At 43.3% G+C, this 11,679-nt stretch overlaps 1 pseudogene; it reads left to right on the top strand.

Moving 5' to 3' along the window:
• The first annotated feature begins 569 nt into the window (after positions 1-569).
• Positions 570-10,793, top strand: LOC137200327 (uncharacterized; annotated as a pseudogene).
• Positions 10,794-11,679: the final 886 nt, after the last annotated feature.

The raw sequence follows: 11,679 nt of genomic DNA, 5'->3' as shown, positions 1-11,679 counted from the left end.
CAATGAGTATTAATAAATATAAAGATGATAATTTACATAGGACAAAAGTAAAAAAGAATGAGTATTAAAAAATATAAGGATGATGTTTTGCATAGGGCCAGAGTTAAAATAATGACTATCAATAAATATAAGCATGATGTTTTGCATAAAGAAAGAATTAAAAAAAGGAGTATCACCAAATATAAGGATGATGTTTTGCATAAAGAAAGAATTTAAAAAATGAGTATCAATAAATATAAGGATGGTGTTTTGCATAGGAACAAAGTAAAAGCAATGAGTATAAATAAATATAAGGATGATAATTTGCATAGGCAAAGAGTTAAATAAAGGAGTATTAATAAATATAAGGATGATGTTTTGCATAGGGACAGAGTAAAGGCAATGAGTATAAATAAACATAAAAATGATAATTTGTATAGGGAAAGAGTTAAAAAATGAGTATCAACAAATATAAGGATGATGTTTTGTATAGGAACAAAGTTAAGGCACTAAGTGTAAACAAATATCACAACAACATATTGCATAGGAATAAAGTTCGTTCAACAAGTATAAGCAAATATTATAATAATATGTTGCATCGGCAAAATGTTAAGGCAAAAAGTAAACACAAATACAAACATAATCTCATTCACAGACAGACTGTTAAAGCAATGAGCATAAAGAAGTATCACACAAACATAACGCATAAATTGCATGTTCTAGCAGCTAACAAATTGAAGAGGATACAAATGAAACAAATGGCAGAACAGTTTAATGATGTTATGGAGCAATTTCTTGCTACTGTAAAAGACGGTCCAGATTATATCTGCTGTGTTTGCCATAGGTTGTTATTCAGACACCAGGTGCTAATTTGTAAAAAAGATAATTACAACAATACTAAGGCAATACTTTCACTTGCAGATAAATGTCTGACCTCAAATTATTTACACACATGTACAGAAAACTGTTCAGTACCATGTCACATAGTGAAAACTGCTAGAGGGCAAATGTGGATTTGTTACAATTGTCACTCTAAGATAAGTAAAGGTAAAATGCCACCAGAGAGTGCATTAAATAATCTTAGTGTTGATCCAATTCCACCACAGTTGACATGTTTGAATAGTTTAGAGCAACATTTGATTGCTCTACATATCCCCTTCATGAAATTGTTAGCTTTACCGAAAAGTGCACAAAATGGAGTATATGGTCCAGTAACATGTGTTTCTGCAAATATTGTACAAACTACCACACTACTGCTATGTTCAAATATGGAAGGCTCTCTGTTACGCGTGAAACTGAAACGTAAACTAACCTACAAAGGCCACTATGAATATAAATTCGTGGACACAATGCATATACGACAAGCATTGTCATACTTAAAAGCCACAAATATGCATTATCAAGATGTACAATTTAATGAGTCTTGGATTAATGAATTTTATAGAGAACAAAATTATGAAATGGATCACAGTTCTAATGGTGATGTTGGTGATAATGAAATTGATGAGTATTTACATGATAGGCAGCAACACTGTATGTTCCAAGACACATGTCTCATGCCAGTAGATATTGGTCAAGAAGCACTAGATCACTACTTTGATGACACATTGAATTTGGCTCCAGCAGAATGGGAATAGCCCAGTAAAATTGCTTGCAGATCATGCAAATGAAGCCAAACGCTTCCCAGTCCTGTTTCCACGTGGGTGTAATACCTACCATGATAGTAGACCGCATCGATTGACTTTGTCACGACACTTTAATAATAGGATTTTACATGCTGATGGCAGATTTGCCCACAATGTAGAGTATATATTTTTTGCACAGTATATGTCAGAACTCGAACAAGTTCTGTCAAATGTATCAATTGCATTACGGAAAGGACAAAATTGTACATCGAAGAACATCAGTGCTGATCTATTGAATAATGATGACTCTTTGAGAGAATTGTTCTGATTCGATAATGGGTATCGTTTTCTCAAACCTATTAGAGGTACCCCAGCATTCTGGCAAAGTGCACAACGAGATCTACTAGCATGTGTCCGGCAGCTTGGAATACCTTCTTGGTTTTGTTCATTTTCATCGGCAGATATGAGATGGAAAAATCTTCTCTACAGTATTTTACAACAGGAAGGAAGAACAGAGACAGTTGAACAATTAGCTTGGGAAGACAAATGTGATCTTTTACATCGCAATCCTGTCACAGCAGCTAGGATGTTCGACTTTCGTTGGCATAGTTTTTTAAAGGGGGTCCTTATGTCCCCATCAAATCCTATTGGCAAAATAAAAGATTATTTTTACCGTGTGGAATTTCAACAACGTGGTTCGCCTCATGTGCATTGTCTATTTTGGATAGAGAATGCGCCACAGATAGATAAAAATACTGATGAGGAAGTCACTGACTTTTTAGATAAATACATCACATGTGAATTGCCTTCACAAGACAGCACAATGTTAGACATTGTATCTTCTGTGCAGCAACATTCACGACGTCACTCAAAAACATGTAAAAAAAAAAGAACACTACTTGTCGTTTCAATTTTCCTAAGCCAGTATCTGCTAGAACCTTTATATGTCGTGGCAAAAGTACTGTAGAGACCCATAACACATGCAACTGTAACCTACATAACACAGCTAATGTATCAGACTGTGCATGTGTACATCAAGAGTCTTATAAAATGAAAAAAAAACATGCTGAACAAATTATGACTGCAATTAAGAAAGCTCTTGCCGAGAAAACAGTAACTATTCAAGTGTTGAACATTTGTTTACTAGTTTAGGTATTACTCAATCAACTTTTGAAGCTGCATATGAACGCATCAGTAAAAAAACACATGTTGTACTGAAACGTCAGGTTAATGAAGTTTGGATCAACCAATATAGCAAGCCATTGTTAAAATGTTGGAATGCTAATATTGACATCCAATATGTTGTCGATGCATATGCCTGTGTAGTTTATATAATTTCTTACATTAGTAAGGCAGAAAAGGAAATGGGCTAGTTGTTACAAAATGCACATAGAGAAGCAACCCAACAAAATAATGTTAATGCCAAAGAAGCTCTAAAAAATCTAGGCAGTGTGTACTTACACAACAGAGATGTGTGTGCACAAGAGGCTGTGTATAGATTGACAGGCATGCACCTAAAAGAATGTTCAAGAAGGGTTGATTTTGTGCCTACAGGTGAAAACATAATTAAATTGAGTAAGCCTTTAAAACAACTCAAAATAAGGGCAGCATCAAATAATGTTACAAATGAAAACATGTGGATGACAAGTAGAATAGATTGTTATAAAAATAGGCCCATACACGCCATTTTCAATGACATGTGTGTTGCACAATTTGTCTCTGAATACCGTGATCAGTACAAAAATGAAAATTCTCCTAATAAGATTACATTAAACAACAATATTGGTTTTGTTGTAAAAAGAACACGCACACAGCCTGCTGTTGTTCGATATGCGCGATTCTCTGTAACAAAGAACCCTGAACTATTCTATTAAACACAATTACAGTTGTTCCTGCCATATCGTCACGATCATGACCTCAAACCTGCCAATTTTGTGTCTTTTGAACAGTTTTACAAAACTGGCCATGTGAAATTAAGTGATGGTTCGCAGCATTTGGTCAATTCAGTTGTCAACAGAAATAGAAACATGTTTGAAATAAATGCTGATGAATTAGATAATATACAAAATTCTATTGATAATAACGGCGTGATGGAAGATGCCTGGAGTGAACTGTGCCCACAACAAGAACTGGAACGTTTAGAATGTCAGCAAGAATGGAAAGATAAAGAACATGATGTGGATGAACATACAGAGCATATTCCTGCTATTACCAGTAAACAAATTGCACATTTGGAGAAAAATAATAACATCTTGTCCAGAGCTGATGGAATAGCTCTAATTAGAACACTGAATGACACACAGCTGTCAATTTTTTATCAGATCAGACAATGGTGCCTTGACAAACTCGCAGGGAAAAAGCCAGATCTATTGCAAATTTTCATTGCAGGTGGTGCAGGGACAGGGAAGAGCCATTTAATCAAAACCATTCAATATGAAGCTGTGAGATTATTATCAACTATGTATAACCATCCAGATGAGATTTGTGTCTTGTTAACGGCTCCAACTGGAATAGCTGCATACAATTTACATGCAGCCACTATTCATCACACATTTTGCATTGGCAAAGATATCCGTTTAACATACACACCTTTGGGTGAGGAAAAACTGAATTCTTTGCGTGCAAAATATGGCAATCTACAAATTTTGATCATAGATGAAATATCCATGGTAGATCATAAACTCTTAGCATACATACATGGTAGATTACGACAAATAAAACAAACTGGTAACTTCTGCCCATTTGGAAATGTCACTGTTATTGCTGTTGGAGATTTCTATCAGTTGCCCCCAGTGAAAGGTAAACTCCTATATGTAGATGAAATAGGTGGTAACTTATGGTCAAACTTATTTAAAGTTGTAGAGATGCAAAAAATTGTCAGGCAAAAGGATGCTGCGTTTGCACAGTTGTTAAACCGGATAAGATCACATTCCAAAGGGACAGACATGTTAGATAATGATATTCAAATATTGAAGCAGTGTGAAACTGGGGAAGACAGCACAGCTTTACATATATTTCCTACCAATAAACAGGTAACTGAGCATAATATACAACAGCTACTTAAGACTTGCCCTGACTACATAGAAATACATGCCCAAGACTTTGTACCTAGTCACAAAACAGGGAAATTAGAACTGAAAAATTATTTGACACCAAAACTTACAACACATGTTTAGCTGAAAAGCTGCTTTTAGGAGAAAATGCTCGTGTCATGTTCACTAACCAAGACCACTCCTTCTAGAATATGGATTTAATGGTTTATTGGGAGTGTGATGGAAGGCAGGGTGAAAAGGAGGAAGGATAGTTAGAGGGATGGTTGGAGAGGGAAGGATGGATGGGGGAAGGGAGAAGGTCGGGGGGTGTGAGGATGCGGGGGTGAGGGTCGAGGTCGTGGGATGCGGGATGAGGGGGTAGGGGTCGAAGGGATGAGGGTCGAGGGATGGGGAGAAAGAAGAGCAGGCGGGAAAGAGGGGAAGGAGGGAGTGGATAGGAGAGTGATAGATGAAAGGAGGAGATGCGTCGACGTCAGGGAGGTAAGTGGGAACAGGGGTTGAGACTCAGGGTGGGGGTGCTGTCTCGATGATCTGGCATCTGTACGAGGCCCCCCTGTTCCTGTGTTTGAGCAGAGAAGAGAGGAAAGTTAGCGGAGGGGTCGGGTGGGAGGGACTTGCAAGCTGAGACAGAGGGGAGAGGAGCGGATATGGTGTGTCTAAATACCCTGTGGTGCGGAAATGGGTTACGTACAAGGCGTGGTCTTTGGTTCCCGAACTTTGTTTATAAGTCTATAAACTTCATTTCACTAACCAAGACCACTCCTTCTAGAATATGGATTTAATGGTTTATTGGGAGTGTGATGGAAGGCAGGGTGAAAAGGAGGAAGGATAGTTAGAGGGATGGTTGGAGAGGGAAGGATGGATGGGGGAAGGGAGAGGGTTGGGGGGTGTGAGGATGCGGGGGTGAGGGTCGAGGTCGTGGGATGCGGGATGAGGGGGTAGGGGTCGAAGGGATGAGGGTCGAGGGATGGGGAGAAAGAAGAGCAGGCGGGAAAGAGGGGAAGGAGGGAGTGGATAGGAGAGTGATAGATGAAAGGAGGAGATGCGTCGACGTCGTATGGTGCTCCGGGAATCCGGGAAATTGATTCCGCTGAGGTAGGTCTGTATGGTGGAAGACTTGATCTTGAGTTGAGTGTGGGAGAATGTAATGAAGCAGGAGAGGGTAAGAATGTCCGTTGAAGGGAATGGGAGTCCGTGGGAGACGTGAAAGGTTTTAAAGGAATTCCAGCCGGTGAAGTATGGAGATAGTGTTCAAGGGGTGACGCTGTTGATGATGTTGTCCCGTGAAGTGGTGACCAGTTGTTCCAGTTGCGGGTTCAGTTGTAGATTGTGGCTGAAAACGGTGGGACTGGAGTTGGAAGAGGGTTGGAGGCTGGAGCTAGTTGTCTGAATTTCTGAAACATGAAACGAGAGAGTGAATCGGCGATTGCGTTTTTGTGGCCTGGAATGTGGAGTGCTCGGATGATGAACTGGTGCTGGGCTGAAACCAATGTGAGCTTGCGCACGAACTGCATGATGTCCAGATTGTGTGACCGGCCTTTGTTGAGGATGTCGACGACGGCGCTGTTGTCAGAGTGGATGGCGATGGTCTTTTTGGACCATTCATGCCCCCAAAGAATGGCAGCGATGACAATCGGGTACATTTCTGAAATGGTGGAGGAAGGGGCCAGGGAAGAGAAGTCGGGTGGCCATTCGGCAGAGAACCATCTGCCACCGTAGTAACCACTGAAGCCGACTGAAGGGGCGGCGTCGGTGTATAGCTGGATGTCATTGGCATCTGTAACGTGGACGTCGTAAAAGAAGGAGATGCCGTTCCAGGAAGAGAGGAACTGGTGCCACATTTTTAGTTCCATCTTGCACGCGCTGTCTAGCGTGACGTGGTCGTGGATGGATGGGACGGCGGTGGCTATGGAGAGAAGGTGTGACAAGAAAGATCGGACCTGAGGGATGATGCGGGTGGCGTAGTTGAAATGGCCCAGCAGAGAGAGTAATTGACGTTTGGTGCATGTGTTGGCCATGAGAAAGTTTTGAATGAGTAGAGAAATGCGGTGGAGTTTCTCAGTAGGCAGAGATGCTTGGAGTGTAATGGAGTTGAGGGTGATGCCGAGGAATTCCAAGGATGTGCTTGGGCCTTCTGTTTTCTCTGGAGACAGGGGAACGCCGAGATCAGTGAATGCGGAAATCATTGTGGTGAGACGGGGGCGAAGACGGTGGCGTGACCGTGAGGAAGTCGTCAAGTAGGTGGATGACGTATGGGAGTTTATAATTGTTGGAAAGAATCCAGCAGAGGGCTTCGGACAATGAGTTGAAAATTTTTGGGCTGCTCTTGCAGCCGAAGGTTAGACGCACGGCAAAATAGTATGCGCCCTTCCAGGAGACCCCGAAGAGGTGCCAGTAGTTGGGGTGGATGGGGAGGACTTTGAAAGCACTTGTGATGTCCGCCTTGGACAACCATGCTCCCTGGCCCGCGAGTCGGATGAGGGAAATGGCGTGGTCTATGGTGGCGTATTGCATGGAAAAGTCCAGGCTGGGAATCAGGCTGTTAATGCTTGGAACAGTGGAACCGTGGGGGGACGAAAGGTCGATGATGAGCCTCTTTTTCCCAGAGTACTTCCTGCCACTCCGATTGGGCTGACTCTGAAAGACGGGAAAGGGGGGCTGGAGAAAGGGCCAATCATGAAGGCGTCATCAACTTCTTTTTGCAGTAGTCTGTCAACTGTGGTGGGTTCAGACAGGGCTGATTGCAAGTTGTTGCATATGTGAGTGGACTCAGGCGTGGCCTGCAGACCCGGATGGAAACCGTAAGTGAAGCCCTGAATGAGGAAGTTGACAAACTGGGTGTCTGGATGGTTTTGTAGGGCGGTGGCTAGGGCGTTGATGTTAACAGGGGTATTGAGATGCTTACACAGCTGTTGCTTTGTCGGGTTGTGTGGGCATGTGGCTCTGGCGTGGGCTCCCCCGCAGAATGAACAAGTGTGGAGGAATTTGCAGCTGGAGGAGCTGCAACTGAGGTCATTGAAGTTATTGCAGATCATCCGTCCTCCCTGGTAGAGGACAGGTCTCCCTCTCCTGTCTGTGCCTTTGGGGAGGGGGCCGAGGATGGACGGGTGATCTAAGGCAGGTTTGGGGGTGATGGATGGTGGGGGAGCCACCGATGGCAAGTAGTGTGGCATGGCTGGGCTTCGCTTGTCTGTTACCGAGGCGCGGGGCAGGGGGGCGGAGAGGGTGCATGCTGCGGCGGGATGGGAAGGGGCGCCGCACGTTTTGCAGTGCAGAGAAGCGCGAGCTGCGAAAACTTGGCAGTATAGCTCGTGGTCCAATGTTCCCCAGTACGTGCCCTGGTTGAACTGTTGGAGGCGACCGGCGGCTTGGGAGGCGAAGAGGATATGATAGGTATAGAAACCGTTGCCGCCGAAACGCAAGGCCAGGTCGAGAATTAATGACAAGTAATCATCGAGCTCGGACCTGCGGTCGGGGAAGGCTGAACAAATTATGTCTCTATACAATGAGAACGCAAAAGCGAACTCGGCGACTGTGAGGTCCTTGGAGCGAGCAGGAAGTGGCTGTTTAAGTTCCGAGGGGCCGAATGAGGTGAGCAGTTCCCTGGGGATGTGAGGATTAATTGATGTAGGGTGAATGAGTTGAGCGAGATCAATGTAATTACCGGTTAGGATCTGCTGCCTGAGGGTGGGAGACACGGGGGAGGGCCGGGCGGATGCTAGGGGGCGCACTGGTGGCTGGGCGGTGGCCAGGGTGTAGCTGCTGGATGGAGGTGTGGGAGCCAGGAAAAGGCCGAGGCTGGCCGTGTGTAAGGCTGTAGGATAAGGAGGTGCAGGTGCTGTAGTACGGGTAATGCTAGAGTGCAGGTCGTGGGGAGCCGGGGGGTAGGGGAGGAGACAGGGAGGGTGAAAAGAAGAAAGAGGAGGAACAGGTTGGGTGTAACTCGTGGAGCTGCTGGGGCCCGCTGTTGTTTGTGCTGTCTGAGCGGCTGCCGTGGTTGGTGCGGGTGGAGGAGCAGCTGAGATGGCCGGGAGGGAAGGAGCAGCAAAGATAGGAGCCGGAGAGGAGGAAGGGATGCTGGGGTGATGGAATGTATATGCATGGGATGTAAGTGCGGCTGAAGAGAAAGTAGGAGGAGGAAATGGCTGTGGAGCAGAGAGAGCCTGCATAGGGTTAGAAGCAGACTGTACTGGGGAGGCTGAGGTTGCTGAGGAGGAAGGTGTGCGTGTGGCGGAGCGACGTGCCGTGACGTCACGGACGTCGTCGCGCGCGCGACGTCGGGAACCCGGAAGATCGTGGGAAGATGGACGGGAGAGAGTGCTGTCCTTCAGGGAGTTTGTGTGTAACTGAAACAGTCTTGCCTTGTTGTCGGTGCGGTGGAAGGGAATGTTATTTTGGCTGAGGAAATGCTTTAAGCGAGCGACGGTCCACTCGGACATGTTTGGGGCCGAGGAGCGGTCCGTACGCCGGAGGCGAGGAGAGCGCTGCGCGCGGTGGCTGCTCCTCTTGGGCGGGCTCCGGGATCTCGAGCGAGGCTGGAGTGAGCGTCGGGAATAAGTAGCTTCCTTCGGACGCCGAGTACGGGACCTTCCCCTGGAGCCGCTGGGGATCGAGGGCTCGACGATACCGTCGTCGACGGAGGATGAGGGCCGAGAGGCCGGGATGAGGGAAACCGAGGAGCGCAGGCGAGGCTGCCGGAAAGATCGGACGCCGGGGGACTCCGGGACTTCGAACGAGTCCTCGTCCGAAGCGTTGAGGAGCAGTTCGAGGTCCATGATGTGAGTAAGAAGTTTTAAGTTTATGCTGGTGTGTCACAGGGTGCTTGCAAGCTGAGACAGAGGGGAGAGGAGCGGATATGGTGTGTCTAAATACCCTGTGGTGCGGAAATGGGTTGCGTACAAGGCGTGGTCTTTGGTTCCCGAACTTTGTTTATAAGTCTATAAACTTAATTTATGTAAAAATGTAGATGTTGACGATGGACTAGTTAATGGAGTGTGTGGCACAGTAACTCATATCGCTATTTCTAACAAAAACAACTTTCCTCACACAGTGTACATTCAATTTGATGATAACCAAGTTGGAGCACAGACAAGGAAAAAAACTGCATATCCCTCTAAACAATTAATGAATTCAATCGCAATCAAACCAGAAGAAGAAAAAGTCACTAATAAGGGTGGTTTGAACTTGCATGGGCTTGTACAGTGCATAAAGTGCAGGGTATCACTGTTGACAAAGCTGTTGTGTCCATGAAGAAAATATTTGCATCTGGACAGGCCTATGTAGCACTCAGTCGCGTTAAGAGTTTGTCCGGTTTAATTATCAAAGACTTCACAGAAAAAGCAATTTATTGTAATGACAGCATTAAAGACGCAATTAAAAGTATGCAACCCTTCTTAACTGAAAATATTACACACAACATAGTCACTCCATATACTTTTAATGTGTTTTTGATTAATATCCAAAAACTGACGCCACATGTTTCAGATTTGGCATCCACAACACAGCATTTACACCTTAGCTGTATTGCTGTAACAGAAACATGGCTAACTGATGACTCCACCAATGACATGGTTAGCATTGACGGCTTCACATTTCACAATTCTCCAAGGAGATTTGCATACAGTAGCAACAACCCTACCTTAATGTCCTTGCAAAGTAAACAACATGGGGGAGTTGGCATATACACTGCAAACAATGTGGCATATGAATTGATTGCACTACCACACACCAACTTAGAATGTTTGCTATACAACTTTATTACTTATAACATATTACTAGCTGTCATATATAGGCCACCATGTTATCCTTTGTCATTGTTTACAGAACATCTGGGTAAACTACTTAATTGACTGGACTCAAAATGTAATACTATTGCTGTCATGGGCGACTTCAATGACGACATCTTTAAGTCATCAAACATCTGCAAATTTATAACCAAGAAAGGATATGTGCAGCATGTAACAACAGCAACCACTGAAAGAGGCACATTAATAGACCATGTGTATGTCAAAACAACACACTATGACATAAAAGCAGTTGTATTACCAACTTATTTCAGTGACTATGAGGGAATACTCTGTTCATTTACATGTACAAATAGCATGTCATAATCACTTCTGACAGTAACTGCTAACACACTAACAGCTCTGCTTTTTGATAAAAACAACTCACAACAAAGTATTCTATCCTTTCCTAATGGCATAGCAAAGCCTTTCACTAATTGTTTCATCACATATTAACACTATTACTATATTCTCATTTCACATTCTTCTCTGCAAACCATAACAACACTACATAAGTTGAATCACTACCTTTTACCTATTCGCCGTGACACTAATACAGGTTTCTTTTACTGCATTATACAGCATATATAAGTATGATATACAAAAATTACATATGTAATAAATACTACAAATATTATTTATACACTTAACAGCTCACATCAATGAATTACCAACGCAGCACTTATTATAAAATGCGTCATTAAATATTAGTGCACAAGTACATGAATGCCATATTATGAATAGATGCACTCATGTACAACAATGGCACACGCTAAACTATCTTAAAAGGTCATATTTAAACATAACACTGACAAATAGCACTTCTGCTTTTAATTTACATATTGATTCAATGACATATATGAAATTGTGACAACTTATGCTGTTGATAATGCAGGTTTTCTTTTACCTTCCATATAGCACAAAAAAACAACAAAAGACACTGGTAATGGTACTCCTGATAAACCAGGATGGGGTTCAATTCCCTGCAGTGTCGTGCTGATTGTTTTGCAATGCTATGATACCACAACATGTCAAATTCCTTCGCTTTCTTTGCTATTTGTCAATAACTAAAATAAAACAGCCTCCAACTACCGAATGTGCTTCACAAAATTTCACTAAGATAACATTACTTTTTCTGTCATGCACTACAACACTAACAAGAACTGCAACATTTTCTCAACTTCTGGTTTGAATTTGCCATCATACCACAAAAATCAAAACAACATAAGTGACTTGTGC

Source organism: Thunnus thynnus, chromosome 2 (assembly GCF_963924715.1).
Source record: "Thunnus thynnus chromosome 2, fThuThy2.1, whole genome shotgun sequence".
NCBI classification, from domain to species: Eukaryota; Metazoa; Chordata; class Actinopteri; order Scombriformes; family Scombridae; genus Thunnus; species Thunnus thynnus.
This window is presented reverse-complemented; position numbering and strand designations above follow the sequence as displayed.